The following is a 19,198-nucleotide window of genomic DNA, read 5'->3' on the forward strand; positions in this document are numbered from 1 at the left end:
TAAAAAAAAATGTCAGATTGGTCTTTGATCATATTTGCTATGATTAGGCAATTTGAGTAAGTGTTTAAGGCTTACGGCCACACCAGTTTGAGCACGCCCAATCTCATCTGACCTTGGAAGCTAAGCAAGTTTGGGCCTGGATACTACTGAGCTGGGACCCTACCTAGGAATACCAGGTGCTGTAAGCTTTTCTTGCATCACTTTAATTTACTTTCAAGCTGACATGCTCAAATGTGAAGTGCAGTGATTAATTAAAAAAACTATCTGTTAGCACCTGGGAATAGCAGATGCTGTAAGTTTTTTTTGCATCACTTTTATTTACTCTCCAACTCACGTGCCTGAATGTGAAGTGCAGTGATTCATCAAAAAACTGTCTGTTAGTTCCTCCGTATACCAGATGTTGTAAGCTTTTATTGCATCATTTCATTTACATTCAAGATAACATTCTAGAATGTCAATTGCAGGGATTAATAAAAAAAATTGTCAGATTGGTCTTTGATCATATTTGCTATGATTAGGCAATTTGAGTAAGTGTTTAAGGCTTACGGCCACACCAGTTTGAGAATGCCCAATCTCATCTGACCTTGGAAGCTAAGCAAGTTTGGGCCTGGATAGTACTGAGGTGGGATCCTACCTAGGAATACCAGGTGCTGTAAGCTTTTCTTGCATCACTTTAATTTACTTTCAAGCTGACATGCTCAAATGTGAAGTGCAGTGATTAATAAAAAAAACTATCTGTTAGCACCTGGGAATAGCAGATGCTGTAAGTTTTTTTTGCATCACTTTCATTTACTCTCCAACTCACATGCCTGAATGTGAAGTGCAGTGATTCCTCAAAAATCTATCTGTTAGCACCTTGGACTACGAGATGCTGTAAGCTTCTCTTGCATCACTTTAATTTACTTTCAAAATGACATGCTAGGATGTGAAGTGCAGTGATTAATTAAAAAAACTATCTGTTAGCACCTGGGAATAGCAGATGCTGTAAGTTTTTGTTGCATCACTTTACTTTAATCTGCAACTGACAAGCTTGTATGTGAAGTGTACAGATTAAATAGAAATATTTTAGTACCAGGGAATAGCAGGTGCTGTAAGATTGTTTGCATCCCTTTAATTTATTTTCAAGCTATCATGTTCAAATTTGAAGTGCAGTGAATAATTAACTCAAACTATCTGTTAGCACCTGGGAATAGCAGATGATGTAAGTTTTTTTTGCATCACTTTCATTTACTCTCCAACTCACATGCCTGAATGTGAAGTGCAGTGATTCATCAAAAAACTGTCTGTTAGTGCCTCCGTATACCAGATGTTGTAAGCTTTTATTGCATCATTTAATTTACATTCAAGATAACATTCTAGAATGTCAAGTGCAGGGATTAATAAAAAAAAATGTCAGATTGGTCTTTGATCATATTTGCTATGATTAGGCAATTTGAGTAAGTGTTTAAGGCTTACGGCCACACCAGTTTGAGCACGCCCAATCTCATCTGACCTTGGAAGCTAAGCAAGTTTGGGCCTGGATACTACTGAGCTGGGACCCTACCTAGGAATACCAGGTGCTGTAAGCTTTTCTTGCATCACTTTAATTTACTTTCAAGCTGACATGCTCAAATGTGAAGTGCAGTGATTAATTAAAAAAACTATCTGTTAGCACCTGGGAATAGCAGATGCTGTAAGTTTTTTTTGCATCACTTTTATTTACTCTCCAACTCACGTGCCTGAATGTGAAGTGCAGTGATTCATCAAAAAACTGTCTGTTAGTTCCTCCGTATACCAGATGTTGTAAGCTTTTATTGCATCATTTCATTTACATTCAAGATAACATTCTAGAATGTCAATTGCAGGGATTAATAAAAAAAATTGTCAGATTGGTCTTTGATCATATTTGCTATGATTAGGCAATTTGAGTAAGTGTTTAAGGCTTACGGCCACACCAGTTTGAGAATGCCCAATCTCATCTGACCTTGGAAGCTAAGCAAGTTTGGGCCTGGATAGTACTGAGGTGGGATCCTACCTAGGAATACCAGGTGCTGTAAGCTTTTCTTGCATCACTTTAATTTACTTTCAAGCTGACATGCTCAAATGTGAAGTGCAGTGATTAATAAAAAAAACTATCTGTTAGCACCTGGGAATAGCAGATGCTGTAAGTTTTTTTTGCATCACTTTCATTTACTCTCCAACTCACATGCCTGAATGTGAAGTGCAGTGATTCCTCAAAAATCTATCTGTTAGCACCTTGGACTACGAGATGCTGTAAGCTTCTCTTGCATCACTTTAATTTACTTTCAAAATGACATGCTAGGATGTGAAGTGCAGTGATTAATTAAAAAAACTATCTGTTAGCACCTGGGAATAGCAGATGCTGTAAGTTTTTGTTGCATCACTTTACTTTAATCTGCAACTGACAAGCTTGTATGTGAAGTGTACAGATTAAATAGAAATATTTTAGTACCAGGGAATAGCAGGTGCTGTAAGATTGTTTGCATCCCTTTAATTTATTTTCAAGCTATCATGTTCAAATTTGAAGTGCAGTGAATAATTAACTCAAACTATCTGTTAGCACCTGGGAATAGCAGATGATGTAAGTTTTTTTTGCATCACTTTCATTTACTCTCCAACTCACATGCCTGAATGTGAAGTGCAGTGATTCATCAAAAAACTGTCTGTTAGTGCCTCCGTATACAAGATGTTGTAAGATTTTATTGCATCATTTAATCTACATTCAAGATAACATTCTAGAACGTCAAGTGCAGGGATTAATAAAAAAAATTGTCAGATTGGTCTTTGATCATATTTGCTATGATTAGGCAATTTGAGTAAGTGTTTAAGGCTTACGGCCACACCAGCTTGAGAACGCCCAATCTCATCTGACCTTGGAAGCTAAGCAAGTTTGGGCCTGGATAGTACTGAGGTGGGACCCTACCTAGGAATACCAGGTGCTGTAAACTTTTCTTGCATCACTTTAATTTACTTTCAAGCTGACATGCTCAAATGTGAAGTGCAGTGATTAATATAAAAAACTATCTGTTAGCACCTGGGAATAGCAGATGCTGTAAGTTTTTTTTGCATCACTTTCATTTACTCTCCAACTCACATGCCTGAATGTGAAGTGCAGTGATTCCTCAAAAATCTATCTGTTAGCACCTTGGACTACGAGATGCTGTAAGCTTCTCTTGCATCACTTTAATTTACTTTCAAGATGACATGCTAGGATGTGAAGTGCAGTGATTAATTAAAAAAACTATCTGTTAGCACCTGGGAATAGCAAATGCTGTAAGTTTTTGTTGCATCACTTTACTTTAATCTGCAACTGACAAGCTTGTATGTGAAGTGTACAGATTAAATAGAAATATTTTAGTACCAGGGAATAGCAGGTGCTGTAAGATTGTATTGCATCCCTTTAATTTATGTTCAAGCTATCATGTTCAAATTTGAAGTGCAGTGAATAATTAACTCAAACTATCTGTTAGCACCTGGGAATAGCAGATGCTGTAAGTTTTTTTTGCATCACTTTCATTTACTCTCCAACTCACATGCCTGAATGTGAAGTGCAGTGATTCATCAAAAAACTATATGTTAGCACATTGGACTACGAGATGCTGTAAGCTTCTCTTGCATCACTTTAATTTACTGTCAAGATGACATGCTAGGATGTGAAATGCAGTGATTAATTAAAAAAACTGTCTGTTAGCACCTGGGAATAGCAGATGCTGTAAGTTTTTGTCGCATCACTTTACTTTAATCTGCAACTGACAAGCTTGTATGTGAAGTGTACAGATTAAATAGAAATATTTTAGTACCAGGGAATAGCAGGTGCTGTAAGATTGTTTGCATCCCTTTAATTTATGTTCAAGCTATCATGTTCAAATTTGAAGTGCAGTGAATAATTAGTGCCTCCGTATACCAGCTCCGTATTGTAAGCTTTTATTGCATCATTTAATTACATTCAAGATAACATTCTAGAATGTCAAGTGCAGGGATTAATAAAAAAAAATTGTCAGATTGGTCTTTGATCATATTTGCTATGATTAGGAAATTTGAGTAAGTGTTTAAGGCTTACGGCCACACCAGCTTGAGAACGCCCAATCTCATCTGACCTTGGAAGCTAAGCAAGTTTGGGCCTGAATAGTACTGAGGTGGGACCCTACCTAGGAATACCAGGTGCTGTAAGCTTTTCTTGCATCACTTTAATTTACTTTCAAGCTGACATGCTCAAATGTGAAGTGCAGTGATTAATAAAAAAAACTATCTGTTAGCACCTGGGAATAGCAGATGCTGTAAGTTTTTTTTGCATCACTTTCATTTACTCTCCAACTCACATGCCTGAATGTGAAGTGCAGTGATTCATCAAAAAACTATATGTTAGCACATTGGACTACGAGATGCTGTAAGCTTCTCTTGCATCACTTTAATTTACTGTCAAGATGACATGCTAGGATGTGAAATGCAGTGATTAATTAAAAAAACTGTCTGTTAGCACCTGGGAATAGCAGATGCTGTAAGTTTTTGTCGCATCACTTTACTTTAATCTGCAACTGACAAGCTTGTATGTGAAGTGTACAGATTAAATAGAAATATTTTAGTACCAGGGAATAGCAGGTGCTGTAAGATTGTTTGCATCCCTTTAATTTATGTTCAAGCTATCATGTTCAAATTTGAAGTGCAGTGAATAATTAGTGCCTCCGTATACCAGCTCCGTATTGTAAGCTTTTATTGCATCATTTAATTACATTCAAGATAACATTCTAGAATGTCAAGTGCAGGGATTAATAAAAAAAAATTGTCAGATTGGTCTTTGATCATATTTGCTATGATTAGGAAATTTGAGTAAGTGTTTAAGGCTTACGGCCACACCAGCTTGAGAACGCCCAATCTCATCTGACCTTGGAAGCTAAGCAAGTTTGGGCCTGAATAGTACTGAGGTGGGACCCTACCTAGGAATACCAGGTGCTGTAAGCTTTTCTTGCATCACTTTAATTTACTTTCAAGCTGACATGCTCAAATGTGAAGTGCAGTGATTAATAAAAAAAACTATCTGTTAGCACCTGGGAATAGCAGATGCTGTAAGTTTTTTTTGCATCACTTTCATTTACTCTCCAACTCACATGCCTGAATGTGAAGTGCAGTGATTCCTCAAAAATCTATCTGTTAGCACCTTGGACTACGAGATGCTGTAAGCTTCTCTTGCATCACTTTAATTTACTTTCAAGATGACATGCTAGGATGTGAAGTGCAGTGATTAATTAAAAAAACTATCTGTTAGCACCTGGGAATAGCAGATGCTGTAAGTTTTTTTTGCATCACTTTCATTTACTCTCCAACTCACATGCCTGAATGTGAAGTGCAGTGATTCATCAAAAAACTGTCTGTTAGTGCCTCCGTATACCAGATGTTGTAAGCTTTTATTGCATCATTTAATTTACATTCAAGATAACATTCTAGAATGTCAAGTGCAGGGATTAATAAAAAAAAATGTCAGATTGGTCTTTGATCATATTTGCTATGATTAGGCAATTTGAGTAAGTGTTTAAGGCTTACGGCCACACCAGTTTGAGCACGCCCAATCTCATCTGACCTTGGAAGCTAAGCAAGTTTGGGCCTGGATACTACTGAGCTGGGACCCTACCTAGGAATACCAGGTGCTGTAAGCTTTTCTTGCATCACTTTAATTTACTTTCAAGCTGACATGCTCAAATGTGAAGTGCAGTGATTAATTAAAAAAACTATCTGTTAGCACCTGGGAATAGCAGATGCTGTAAGTTTTTTTTGCATCACTTTTATTTACTCTCCAACTCACGTGCCTGAATGTGAAGTGCAGTGATTCATCAAAAAACTGTCTGTTAGTTCCTCCGTATACCAGATGTTGTAAGCTTTTATTGCATCATTTCATTTACATTCAAGATAACATTCTAGAATGTCAATTGCAGGGATTAATAAAAAAAATTGTCAGATTGGTCTTTGATCATATTTGCTATGATTAGGCAATTTGAGTAAGTGTTTAAGGCTTACGGCCACACCAGTTTGAGAATGCCCAATCTCATCTGACCTTGGAAGCTAAGCAAGTTTGGGCCTGGATAGTACTGAGGTGGGATCCTACCTAGGAATACCAGGTGCTGTAAGCTTTTCTTGCATCACTTTAATTTACTTTCAAGCTGACATGCTCAAATGTGAAGTGCAGTGATTAATAAAAAAAACTATCTGTTAGCACCTGGGAATAGCAGATGCTGTAAGTTTTTTTTGCATCACTTTCATTTACTCTCCAACTCACATGCCTGAATGTGAAGTGCAGTGATTCCTCAAAAATCTATCTGTTAGCACCTTGGACTACGAGATGCTGTAAGCTTCTCTTGCATCACTTTAATTTACTTTCAAAATGACATGCTAGGATGTGAAGTGCAGTGATTAATTAAAAAAACTATCTGTTAGCACCTGGGAATAGCAGATGCTGTAAGTTTTTGTTGCATCACTTTACTTTAATCTGCAACTGACAAGCTTGTATGTGAAGTGTACAGATTAAATAGAAATATTTTAGTACCAGGGAATAGCAGGTGCTGTAAGATTGTTTGCATCCCTTTAATTTATTTTCAAGCTATCATGTTCAAATTTGAAGTGCAGTGAATAATTAACTCAAACTATCTGTTAGCACCTGGGAATAGCAGATGATGTAAGTTTTTTTTGCATCACTTTCATTTACTCTCCAACTCACATGCCTGAATGTGAAGTGCAGTGATTCATCAAAAAACTGTCTGTTAGTGCCTCCGTATACAAGATGTTGTAAGATTTTATTGCATCATTTAATCTACATTCAAGATAACATTCTAGAACGTCAAGTGCAGGGATTAATAAAAAAAATTGTCAGATTGGTCTTTGATCATATTTGCTATGATTAGGCAATTTGAGTAAGTGTTTAAGGCTTACGGCCACACCAGCTTGAGAACGCCCAATCTCATCTGACCTTGGAAGCTAAGCAAGTTTGGGCCTGGATAGTACTGAGGTGGGACCCTACCTAGGAATACCAGGTGCTGTAAACTTTTCTTGCATCACTTTAATTTACTTTCAAGCTGACATGCTCAAATGTGAAGTGCAGTGATTAATATAAAAAACTATCTGTTAGCACCTGGGAATAGCAGATGCTGTAAGTTTTTTTTGCATCACTTTCATTTACTCTCCAACTCACATGCCTGAATGTGAAGTGCAGTGATTCCTCAAAAATCTATCTGTTAGCACCTTGGACTACGAGATGCTGTAAGCTTCTCTTGCATCACTTTAATTTACTTTCAAGATGACATGCTAGGATGTGAAGTGCAGTGATTAATTAAAAAAACTATCTGTTAGCACCTGGGAATAGCAAATGCTGTAAGTTTTTGTTGCATCACTTTACTTTAATCTGCAACTGACAAGCTTGTATGTGAAGTGTACAGATTAAATAGAAATATTTTAGTACCAGGGAATAGCAGGTGCTGTAAGATTGTATTGCATCCCTTTAATTTATGTTCAAGCTATCATGTTCAAATTTGAAGTGCAGTGAATAATTAACTCAAACTATCTGTTAGCACCTGGGAATAGCAGATGCTGTAAGTTTTTTTTGCATCACTTTCATTTACTCTCCAACTCACATGCCTGAATGTGAAGTGCAGTGATTCATCAAAAAACTATATGTTAGCACATTGGACTACGAGATGCTGTAAGCTTCTCTTGCATCACTTTAATTTACTGTCAAGATGACATGCTAGGATGTGAAATGCAGTGATTAATTAAAAAAACTGTCTGTTAGCACCTGGGAATAGCAGATGCTGTAAGTTTTTGTCGCATCACTTTACTTTAATCTGCAACTGACAAGCTTGTATGTGAAGTGTACAGATTAAATAGAAATATTTTAGTACCAGGGAATAGCAGGTGCTGTAAGATTGTTTGCATCCCTTTAATTTATGTTCAAGCTATCATGTTCAAATTTGAAGTGCAGTGAATAATTAGTGCCTCCGTATACCAGCTCCGTATTGTAAGCTTTTATTGCATCATTTAATTACATTCAAGATAACATTCTAGAATGTCAAGTGCAGGGATTAATAAAAAAAAATTGTCAGATTGGTCTTTGATCATATTTGCTATGATTAGGCAATTTGAGTAAGTGTTTAAGGCTTACGGCCACACCAGCTTGAGAACGCCCAATCTCATCTGACCTTGGAAGCTAAGCAAGTTTGGGCCTGAATAGTACTGAGGTGGGACCCTACCTAGGAATACCAGGTGCTGTAAGCTTTTCTTGCATCACTTTAATTTACTTTCAAGCTGACATGCTCAAATGTGAAGTGCAGTGATTAATAAAAAAAACTATCTGTTAGCACCTGGGAATAGCAGATGCTGTAAGTTTTTTTTGCATCACTTTCATTTACTCTCCAACTCACATGCCTGAATGTGAAGTGCAGTGATTCCTCAAAAATATATCTGTTAGCACCTTGGACTACGAGATGCTGTAAGCTTCTCTTGCATCACTTTAATTTACTTTCAAGATGACATGCTAGGATGTGAAGTGCAGTGATTAATTAAAAAAACTATCTGTTAGCACCTGGGAATAGCAGATGCTGTAAGTTTTTTTTGCATCACTTTCATTTACTCTCCAACTCACATGCCTGAATGTGAAGTGCAGTGATTCATCAAAAAACTGTCTGTTAGTGCCTCCGTATACCAGATTTTGTAAGCTTTTAATGCATCATTTAATTTACATTCAAGATAACATTCTAGAATGTCAAGTGCAGGGATTAATAAAAAAAAATGTCAGATTGGTCTTTGATCATATTTGCTATGATTAGGCAATTTGAGTAAGTGTTTAAGGCTTACGGCCACACCAGTTTGAGCACGCCCAATCTCATCTGACCTTGGAAGCTAAGTAAGTTTGGGCCTGGATACTACTGAGGTGGGACCCTACCTAGGAATACCAGGTGCTGTAAGCTTTTCTTGCATCACTTTAATTTACTTTCAAGCTGACATGCTCAAATGTGAAGTGCAGTGATTAATTAAAAAAACTATCTGTTAGCACCTGGGAATAGCAGATGCTGTAAGTTTTTTTTGCATCACTTTTATTTACTCTCCAACTCACGTGCCTGAATGTGAAGTGCAGTGATTCATCAAAAAACTGTCTGTTAGTTCCTCCGTATACCAGATGTTGTAAGCTTTTATTGCATCATTTCATTTACATTCAAGATAACATTCTAGAATGTCAATTGCAGGGATTAATAAAAAAAATTGTCAGATTGGTCTTTGATCATATTTGCTATGATTAGGCAATTTGAGTAAGTGTTTAAGGCTTACGGCCACACCAGTTTGAGAATGCCCAATCTCATCTGACCTTGGAAGCTAAGCAAGTTTGGGCCTGGATAGTACTGAGGTGGGATCCTACCTAGGAATACCAGGTGCTGTAAGCTTTTCTTGCATCACATTAATTTACTTTCAAGCTGACATGCTCAAATGTGAAGTGCAGTGATTAATAAAAAAAACCATCTGTTAGCACCTGGGAATAGCAGATGCTGTAAGTTTTTTTTGCATCACTTTCATTTACTCTCCAACTCACATGCCTGAATGTGAAGTGCAGTGATTCATCAAAAAACTATATGTTAGCAAATTGGACTACGAGATGCTGTAAGCTTCTCTTGCATCACTTTAATTTACTGTCAAGATGACATGCTAGGATGTGAAATGCAGTGATTAATTAAAAAAACTATCTGTTAGCACCTGGGAATAGCAGATGCTGTAAGTTTTTGTTGCGTCACTTTACTTTAATCTGCAACTGACAAGCTTGTATGTGAAGTGTACAGATTAAATAGAAATATTTTAGTACCAGGGAATAGCAGGTGCTGTAAGATTGTTTGCATCCCTTTAATTTATGTTCAAGCTATCATGTTCAAATTTGAAGTGCAGTGAATAATTAGTGCCTCCGTATACCAGCTCCGTATTGTAAGCTTTTATTGCATCATTTAATTACATTCAAGATAACATTCTAGAATGTCAAGTGCAGGGATTAATAAAAAAAATTGTCAGATTGGTCTTTGATCATATTTGCTTTGATTAGGCAATTTGAGTAAGTGTTTAAGGCTTACGGCCACACCAGCTTGAGAACGCCCAATCTCATCTGACCTTGGAAGCTAAGCAAGTTTGGGCCTGAATAGTACTGAGGTGGGACCCTACCTAGGAATACCAGGTGCTGTAAGCTTTTCTTGCATCACTTTAATTTACTTTCAAGCTGACATGCTCAAATGTGAAGTGCAGTGATTAATAAAAAAAACTATCTGTTAGCACCTGGGAATAGCAGATGCTGTAAGTTTTTTTTGCATCACTTTCATTTACTCTCCAACTCACATGCCTGAATGTGAAGTGCAGTGATTCCTCAAAAATCTATCTGTTAGCACCTTGGACTACGAGATGCTGTAAGCTTCTCTTGCATCACTTTAATTTACTTTCAAGATGACATGCTAGGATGTGAAGTGCAGTGATTAATTAAAAAAACTATCTGTTAGCACCTGGGAATAGCAGATGCTGTAAATTTTTGTTGCATCACTTTACTTTAATCTGCAACTGACAAGCTTGTATGTGAAGTGTACAGATTAAATAGAAATATTTTAGTACCAGGGAATAGCAGGTGCTGTAAGATTGTTTGCATCCCTTTAATTTATGTTCAAGCTATCATGTTCAAATTTGAAGTGCAGTGAATAATTAGTGCCTCCGTATACCAGCTCCATATTGTAAGCTTTTATTGCATCATTTAATTACATTCAAGATAACATTCTAGAATGTCAAGTGCAGGGATTAATAAAAAAAATTGTCAGATTGGTCTTTGATCATATTTGCTATGATTAGGCAATTTGAGTAAGTGTTTAAGGCTTACGGCCACACCAGCTTGAGAACGCCCAATCTCATCTGACCTTGGAAGCTAAGCAAGTTTGGGTCTGAATAGTACTGAGGTGGGACCCTACCTAGGAATACCAGGTGCTGTAAGCTTTTCTTGCATCACTTTAATTTACTTTCAAGCTGACATGCTCAAATGTGAAGTGCAGTGATTAATAAAAAAAACTATCTGTTAGCACCTGGGAATAGTAGATGCTGTAAGTTTTTTTTGCATCACTTTCATTTACTCTCCAACTCACATGCCTGAATGTGAAGTGCAGTGATTCCTCAAAAATCTATCTGTTAGCACCTTGGACTACGAGATGCTGTAAGCTTCTCTTGCATCACTTTAATTTACTTTCAAGATGACATGCTAGGATGTGAAGTGCAGTGATTAATTAAAAAAACTATCTGTTAGCTCCTGGGAATAGCAAATGCTGTAAGTTTTTGTTGCATCACTTTACTTTAATCTGCAACTGACAAGCTTGTATGTGAAGTGTACAGATTAAATAGAAATATTTTAGTACCAGGGAATAGCAGGTGCTGTAAGATTGTATTGCATCCCTTTAATTTATGTTCAAGCTATCATGTTCAAATTTGAAGTGCAGTGAATAATTAACTCAAACTATCTGTTAGCACCTGGGAATAGCAGATGCTGTAAGTTTTTTTTGCATCACTTTCATTTACTCTCCAACTCACATGCCTGAATGTGAAGTGCAGTGATTCATCAAAAAACTATCTGTTAGCACCTTGGACTACGAGATGCTGTAAGCTTCTCTTGCATCACTTTAATTTACTGTCAAGATGACATGCTAAGATGTGAAATGCAGTGATTAATTAAAAAAACTATCTGTTAGCACCTGGGAATAGCAGATGCTGTAAGTTTTTGTTGCATCACTTTACTTTAATCTGCAACTGACAAGCTTGTATGTGAAGTGTACAGATTAAATAGAAATATTTTAGTACCAGGGAATAGCAGGTGCTGTAAGATTGTATTGCATCCCTTTAATTTATGTTCAAGCTATCATGTTCAAATTTGAAGTGCAATGAATAATTAACTCAAACTATCTGTTAGCACCTGGGAATAGCAGATGCTGTAAGTTTTTTTTGCATCACTTTCATTTACTCTCCAACTCACATGCCTGAATGTGAAGTGCAGTGATTCATCAAAAAACTATATATTAGCACATTGGACTACGAGATGCTGTAAGCTTCTCTTGCATCACTTTAATTTACTGTCAAGATGACATGCTAGGATGTGAAATGCAGTGATTAATTAAAAAAACTATCTGTTAGCACCTGGGAATAGCAGATGCTGTAAGTTTTTGTTGCATCACTTTACATTAATCTGCAACTGACAAGCTTGTATGTGAAGTGTACAGATTAAATAGAAATATTTTAGTACCAGGGAATAGCAGGTGCTGTAAGATTGTTTGCATCCCTTTAATTTATGTTCAAGCTATCATGTTCAAATTTGAAGTGCAGTGAATAATTAGTGCCTCCGTATACCAGCTCCGTATTGTAAGCTTTTATTGCATCATTTAATTACATTCAAGATAACATTCTAGAATGTCAAGTGCAGGGATTAATAAAAAAAATTGTCAGATTGGTCTTTGATCATATTTGCTATGATTAGGCAATTTGAGTAAGTGTTTAAGGCTTACGGCCACACCAGCTTGAGAACGCCCAATCTCATCTGACCTTGGAAACTAAGCAAGTTTGGGCCTGAATAGTACTGAGGTGGGACTCTACCTAGGAATACCAGGTGCTGTAAGCTTTTCTTGCATCACTTTAATTTACTTTCAAGCTGACATGCTCAAATGTGAAGTGCAGTGATTAACAAAAAAAACTATCTGTTAGCACCTGGGAATAGCAGATGCTGTAAGTTTTTTTTGCATCACTTTCATTTACTCTCCAACTCACATGCCTGAATGTGAAGTGCAGTGATTCCTCAAAAATCTATCTGTTAGCACCTTGGACTACGAGATGCTGTAAGCTTCTCTTGCATCACTTTAATTTACTTTCAAGATGACATGCTAGGATGTGAAGTGCAGTGATTAATTAAAAAAACTATCTGTTAGCACCTGGGAATAGCAAATGCTGTAAGTTTTTGTTGCATCACTTTTCTTTAATCTGCAACTGACAAGCTTGTATGTGAAGTGTACAGATTAAATAGAAATATTTTAGTACCAGGGAATAGCAGGTGCTGTAAGATTGTTTGCATCCCTTTAATTTATGTTCAAGCTATCATGTTCAAATTTGAAGTGCAGTGAATAATTAGTGCCTCCGTATACCAGCTCCGTATTGTAAGCTTTTATTGCATCATTTAATTACATTCAAGATAACATTCTAGAATGTCAAGTGCAGGGATTAATAAAAAAAATTGTCAGATTGGTCTTTGATCATATTTGCTATGATTAGGCAATTTGAGTAAGTGTTTAAGGCTTACGGCCACACCAGCTTGAGAACGCCCAATCTCATCTGACCTTGGAAACTAAGCAAGTTTGGGCCTGAATAGTACTGAGGTGGGACTCTACCTAGGAATACCAGGTGCTGTAAGCTTTTCTTGCATCACTTTAATTTACTTTCAAGCTGACATGCTCAAATGTGAAGTGCAGTGATTAACAAAAAAAACTATCTGTTAGCACCTGGGAATAGCAGATGCTGTAAGTTTTTTTTGCATCACTTTCATTTACTCTCCAACTCACATGCCTGAATGTGAAGTGCAGTGATTCCTCAAAAATCTATCTGTTAGCACCTTGGACTACGATATGCTGTAAGCTTCTCTTGCATCACTTTAATTTACTTTCAAGATGACATGCTAGGATGTGAAGTGCAGTGATTAATTAAAAAAACTATCTGTTAGCACCTGGGAATAGCAAATGCTGTAAGTTTTTGTTGCATCACTTTACTTTAATCTGCAACTGACAAGCTTGTATGTGAAGTGTACAGATTAAATAGAAATATTTTAGTACCAGGGAATAGCAGGTGCTGTAAGATTGTATTGCATCCCTTTAATTTATGTTCAAGCTATCATGTTCAAATTTGAAGTGCAGTGAATAATTAACTCAAACTATCTGTTAGCACCTGGGAATAGCAGATGCTGTAAGTTTTTTTTGCATCACTTTCATTTACTCTCCAACTCACATGCCTGAATGTGAAGTGCAGTGATTCATCAAAAAACTATATGTTAGCACATTGGACTAAGAGATGCTGTAAGCTTCTCTTGCATCACTTTAATTTACTGTCAAGATGACATGCTAGGATGTGAAATGCAGTGATTAATTAAAAAAACTATCTGTTAGCACCTGGGAATAGCAGATGCTGTAAGTTTTTGTTGCATCACTTTACTTTAATCTGCAACTGACAAGCTTGTATGTGAAGTGTACAGATTAAATAAAATATTTTAGTACCAGGGAATAGCAGGTGCTGTAAGATTGTATTGCATCCCTTTAATTTATGTTCAAGCTATCATGTTCAAATTTGAAGTGCAATGAATAATTAACTCAAACTATCTGTTAGCACCTGGGAATAGCAGATGCTGTAAGTTTTTTTTGCATCACTTTCATTTACTCTCCAACTCACATGCCTGAATGTGAAGTGCAGTGATTCCTCAAAAATCTATCTGTTAGCACCTTGGACTACGAGATGCTGTAAGCTTCTCTTGCATCACTTTAATTTACTTTCAAGATGACATGCTAGGATGTGAAGTGCAGTGATTAATTAAAAAAACTATCTGTTAGCACCTGGGAATAGCAGATGCTGTAAGTTTTTGTTGCATCACTTTACTTTAATCTGCAACTGACAAGCTTGTATGTGAAGTGTACAGATTAAATAGAAATAATTTAGTACCAGGGAATAGCAGGTGCTGTAAGATTGTTTGCATCCCTTTAATTTATGTTCAAGCTATCATGTTCAAATTTGAAGTGCAGTGAATAATTAGTGCCTCCGTATACCAGCTCCGTATTGTAAGCTTTTATTGCATCATTTAATTACATTCAAGATAACATTCTAGAATGTCAATTGCAGGGATTAATAAAAAAAATTGTCAGATTGGTCTTTGATCATATTTGCTATGATTAGGCAATTTGAGTAAGTGTTTAAGGCTTACGGCCACACCAGCTTGAGAACGCCCAATCTCATCTGACCTTGGAAGCTAAGCAAGTTTGGGACTGAATAGTACTGAGGTGGGACCCTACCTAGGAATACCAGGTGCTGTAAGCTTTTCTTGCATCACTTTAATTTACTTTCAAGCTGACATGCTCAAATGTGAAGTGCAGTGATTAATAAAAAAAACTATCTGTTAGCACCTGGGAATAGCAGATGCTGTAAGTTTTTTTTGCATCACTTTCATTTACTCTCCAACTCACATGCCTGAATGTGAAGTGCAGTGATTCCTCAAAAATCTATCTGTTAGCACCTTGGACTACGAGATGCTGTAAGCTTCTCTTGCATCACTTTAATTTACTTTCAAGATGACATGCTAGGATGTGAAGTGCAGTGATTAATTAAAAAAACTATCTGTTAGCACCTGGGAATAGCAGATGCTGTAAGTTTTTGTTGCATCACTTTACTTTAATCTGCAACTGACAAGCTTGTATGTGAAGTGTACAGATTAAATAGAAATATTTTAGTACCAGGGAATAGCAGGTGCTGTAAGATTGTTTGCATCCCTTTAATTTATGTTCAAGCTATCATGTTCAAATTTGAAGTGCAGTGAATAATTAGTGCCTCCGTATACCAGCTCCGTATTGTAAGCTTTTATTGCATCATTTAATTACATTCAAGATAACATTCTAGAATGTCAAGTGCAGGGATTAATAAAAAAAATTGTCAGATTGGTCTTTGATCATATTTGCTATGATTAGGCAATTTGAGTAAGTGTTTAAGGCTTACGGCCACACCAGCTTGAGAACGCCCAATCTCATCTGACCTTGGAAGCTAAGCAAGTTTGGGTCTGAATAGTACTGAGGTGGGACCCTACCTAGGAATACCAGGTGCTGTAAGCTTTTCTTGCATCACTTTAATTTACTTTCAAGCTGACATGCTCAAATGTGAAGTGCAGTGATTAATAAAAAAAACTATCTGTTAGCACCTGGGAATAGCAGATGCTGTAAGTTTTTTTTGCATCACTTTCATTTACTCTCCAACTCACATGCCTGAATGTGAAGTGCAGTGATTCCTCAAAAATCTATCTGTTAGCACCTTGGACTACGAGATGCTGTAAGCTTCTCTTGCATCACTTTAATTTACTTTCAAGATGACATGCTAGGATGTGAAGTGCAGTGATTAATTAAAAAAACTATCTGTTAGCACCTGGGAATAGCAAATGCTGTAAGTTTTTGTTGCATCACTTTACTTTAATCTGCAACTGACAAGCTTGTATGTGAAGTGTACAGATTAAATAGAAATATTTTAGTACCAGGGAATAGCAGGTGCTGTAAGATTGTATTGCATCCCTTTAATTTATGTTCAAGCTATCATGTTCAAATTTGAAGTGCAGTGAATAATTAACTCAAACTATCTGTTAGCACCTGGGAATAGCAGATGCTGTACGTTTTTTTTGCATCACTTTCATTTACTCTCCAACTCACATGCCTGAATGTGAAGTGCAGTGATTCATCAAAAAACTATCTGTTAGCACCTTGGACTACGAGATGCTGTAAGCTTCTCTTGCATCACTTTAATTTACTGTCAAGATGACATGCTAAGATGTGAAATGCAGTGATTAATTAAAAAAACTATCTGTTAGCACCTGGGAATAGCAGATGCTGTAAGTTTTTGTTGCATCACTTTACTTTAATCTGCAACTGACAAGCTTGTATGTGAAGTGTACAGATTAAATAGAAATATTTTAGTACCAGGGAATAGCAGGTGCTGTAAGATTGTATTGCATCCCTTTAATTTATGTTCAAGCTATCATGTTCAAATTTGAAGTGCAATGAATAATTAACTCAAACTATCTGTTAGCACCTGGGAATAGCAGATGCTGTAAGTTTTTTTTGCATCACTTTCATTTACTCTCCAACTCACATGCCTGAATGTGAAGTGCAGTGATTCATCAAAAAACTATATATTAGCACATTGGACTACGAGATGCTGTAAGCTTCTCTTGCATCACTTTAATTTACTGTCAAGATGACATGCTAGGATGTGAAATGCAGTGATTAATTAAAAAAACTATCTGTTAGCACCTGGGAATAGCAGATGCTGTAAGTTTTTGTTGCATCACTTTACATTAATCTGCAACTGACAAGCTTGTATGTGAAGTGTACAGATTAAATAGAAATATTTTAGTACCAGGGAATAGCAGGTGCTGTAAGATTGTTTGCATCCTTTTAATTTATGTTCAAGCTATCATGTTCAAATTTGAAGTGCAGTGAATAATTAGTGCCTCCGTATACCAGCTCCGTATTGTAAGCTTTTATTGCATCATTTAATTACATTCAAGATAACATTCTAGAATGTCAAGTGCAGGGATTAATAAAAAAAATTGTCATATTGGTCTTTGATCATATTTGCTATGATTAGGCAATTTGAGTAAGTGTTTAAGGCTTACGGCCACACCAGCTTGAGAACGCCCAATCTCATCTGACCTTGGAAACTAAGCAAGTTTGGGCCTGAATAGTACTGAGGTGGGACTCTACCTAGGAATACCAGGTGCTGTAAGCTTTTCTTGCATCACTTTAATTTACTTTCAAGCTGACATGCTCAAATGTGAAGTGCAGTGATTAACAAAAAAAACTATCTGTTAGCACCTGGGAATAGCAGATGCTGTAAGTTTTTTTTGCATCACTTTCATTTACTCTCCAACTCACATGCCTGAATGTGAAGTGCAGTGATTCCTCAAAAATCTATCTGTTAGCACCTTGGACTACGATATGCTGTAAGCTTCTCTTGCATCACTTTAATTTACTTTCAAGATGACATGCTAGGATGTGAAGTGCAGTGATTAATTAAAAAAACTATCTGTTAGCACCTGGGAATAGCAAATGCTGTAAGTTTTTGTTGCATCACTTTACTTTAATCTGCAACTGACAAGCTTGTATGTGAAGTGTACAGATTAAATAGAAATATTTTAGTACCAGGGAATAGCAGGTGCTGTAAGATTGTATTGCATCCCTTTAATTTATGTTCAAGCTATCATGTTCAAATTTGAAGTGCAGTGAATAATTAACTCAAACTATCTGTTAGCACCTGGGAATAGCAGATGCTGTAAGTTTTTTTTGCATCACTTTCATTTACTCTCCAACTCACATGCCTGAATGTGAAGTGCAGTGATTCATCAAAAAACTATCTGTTAGCACCTTGGACTACGAGATGCTGTAAGCTTCTCTTGCATCACTTTAATTTACTGTCAAGATGACATGCTAAGATGTGAAATGCAGTGATTAATAAAAAAAACTATCTGTTAGCACCTGGGAATAGCCGATGCTGTAAGTTTTTTTTGCATCACTTTACTTTAATCTGCAACTGACAAGCTTGTATGTGAAGTGTACAGATTAAATAGAAATATTTTAGTACCAGGGAATAGCAGGTGCTGTAAGACTGCATTGCATCCCTTTAATTTATGTTCAAGCTATCATGTTCAAATTTGAAGTGCAGTGAATAATTAACTCAAACTATCTGTTAGCACCTGGGAATAGCAGATGCTGTAAGTTTTTTTTGCATCACTTTCATTTACTCTCCAACTCACATGCCTGAATGTGAAGTGCAGTGATTCATCAAAAAACTGTCTGTTAGTGCCTCCGTATACCAGATGTTGTAAGCTTTTATTGCATCATTTAATTTACATTCAAGATAACATTCTAGAATGTCAATTGCAGGGATTAATAAAAAAAATTGTCAGATTGGTCTTTGATCATATTTGCTATGATTAGGCAATTTGAGTAAGTGTTTAAGGCTTACGGCCATACCAGCTTGAGAATGCCCAATCTCATCTGACCTTGGAAGCTAAGCAAGTTTGGGCCTGGATAGTACTGAGGTGGGACCCTACCTAGGAATACCAGGTGCTGTAAGCTTTTCTTGCATCACTTTAATTTACTGTCAAGATGACATGCTAGGATGTGAAATGCAGTGATTAATTAAAAAAACTATCTGTTAGCACCTGGGAATAGCAGATGCTGTAATTTTTTGTTGCATCACTTTACTTTAATCTGCAACTGACAAGCTTGTATGTGAAGTGTACAGATTAAATAGAAATATTTTAGTACCAGGGAATAGCAGGTGCTGTAAGATTGTATTGCATCCCTTTAATTTATGTTCAGGCTATCATGTTCAAATTTGAAGTGCAGTGAATAATTAGTGCCTCCGTATACCAGCT

General features: G+C 36.6%; 1 non-coding gene and 20 pseudogenes across 1 annotated transcript; all 21 read left to right on the forward strand.

The window, feature by feature from the left end:
• The first annotated feature begins 69 nt into the window (after positions 1-69).
• LOC145650181 (5S ribosomal RNA) lies at positions 70-188 on the forward strand (annotated as a pseudogene).
• Positions 189-540: 352 nt separating this feature from the next.
• LOC145648225 (5S ribosomal RNA) lies at positions 541-659 on the forward strand (annotated as a pseudogene).
• A 790-nt stretch (positions 660-1,449) lies between these two features.
• Positions 1,450-1,568, forward strand: LOC145650182 (5S ribosomal RNA; annotated as a pseudogene).
• A 352-nt stretch (positions 1,569-1,920) lies between these two features.
• On the forward strand, positions 1,921-2,039 carry LOC145648226 (5S ribosomal RNA; annotated as a pseudogene).
• Positions 2,040-2,829: 790 nt separating this feature from the next.
• LOC145647982 (5S ribosomal RNA) lies at positions 2,830-2,948 on the forward strand (annotated as a pseudogene).
• A 1,106-nt stretch (positions 2,949-4,054) lies between these two features.
• Positions 4,055-4,173, forward strand: LOC145646909 (5S ribosomal RNA; annotated as a pseudogene).
• Positions 4,174-4,840: 667 nt separating this feature from the next.
• On the forward strand, positions 4,841-4,959 carry LOC145646911 (5S ribosomal RNA; annotated as a pseudogene).
• A 573-nt stretch (positions 4,960-5,532) lies between these two features.
• LOC145650183 (5S ribosomal RNA) lies at positions 5,533-5,651 on the forward strand (annotated as a pseudogene).
• Positions 5,652-6,003: 352 nt separating this feature from the next.
• On the forward strand, positions 6,004-6,122 carry LOC145648228 (5S ribosomal RNA; annotated as a pseudogene).
• Positions 6,123-6,912: 790 nt separating this feature from the next.
• On the forward strand, positions 6,913-7,031 carry LOC145647984 (5S ribosomal RNA; annotated as a pseudogene).
• Positions 7,032-8,137: 1,106 nt separating this feature from the next.
• On the forward strand, positions 8,138-8,256 carry LOC145646912 (5S ribosomal RNA; annotated as a pseudogene).
• Positions 8,257-8,829: 573 nt separating this feature from the next.
• LOC145650638 (5S ribosomal RNA) lies at positions 8,830-8,948 on the forward strand (annotated as a pseudogene).
• A 352-nt stretch (positions 8,949-9,300) lies between these two features.
• On the forward strand, positions 9,301-9,419 carry LOC145648229 (5S ribosomal RNA; annotated as a pseudogene).
• A 666-nt stretch (positions 9,420-10,085) lies between these two features.
• Positions 10,086-10,204, forward strand: LOC145646913 (5S ribosomal RNA; annotated as a pseudogene).
• Positions 10,205-10,870: 666 nt separating this feature from the next.
• On the forward strand, positions 10,871-10,989 carry LOC145648470 (5S ribosomal RNA; annotated as a pseudogene).
• A 1,544-nt stretch (positions 10,990-12,533) lies between these two features.
• Positions 12,534-12,652, forward strand: LOC145648819 (5S ribosomal RNA; annotated as a pseudogene).
• Positions 12,653-13,318: 666 nt separating this feature from the next.
• On the forward strand, positions 13,319-13,437 carry LOC145648820 (5S ribosomal RNA; annotated as a pseudogene).
• A 1,543-nt stretch (positions 13,438-14,980) lies between these two features.
• LOC145649720 (5S ribosomal RNA) lies at positions 14,981-15,099 on the forward strand (annotated as a pseudogene).
• A 666-nt stretch (positions 15,100-15,765) lies between these two features.
• Positions 15,766-15,884, forward strand: LOC145648471 (5S ribosomal RNA; annotated as a pseudogene).
• Positions 15,885-17,428: 1,544 nt separating this feature from the next.
• LOC145648821 (5S ribosomal RNA) lies at positions 17,429-17,547 on the forward strand (annotated as a pseudogene).
• Positions 17,548-18,777: 1,230 nt separating this feature from the next.
• Positions 18,778-18,896, forward strand: LOC145647006 (5S ribosomal RNA). Its single transcript, XR_014116257.1, has one exon. It is a non-coding gene; the product is annotated as a 5S ribosomal RNA (ribosomal RNA).
• Positions 18,897-19,198: the final 302 nt, after the last annotated feature.

Source organism: Electrophorus electricus, chromosome 13 (genome assembly GCF_041902795.1).
Source record: "Electrophorus electricus isolate QZ-2024a chromosome 13, ASM4190279v1, whole genome shotgun sequence".
Taxonomy (NCBI): Eukaryota; Metazoa; Chordata; class Actinopteri; order Gymnotiformes; family Gymnotidae; genus Electrophorus; species Electrophorus electricus.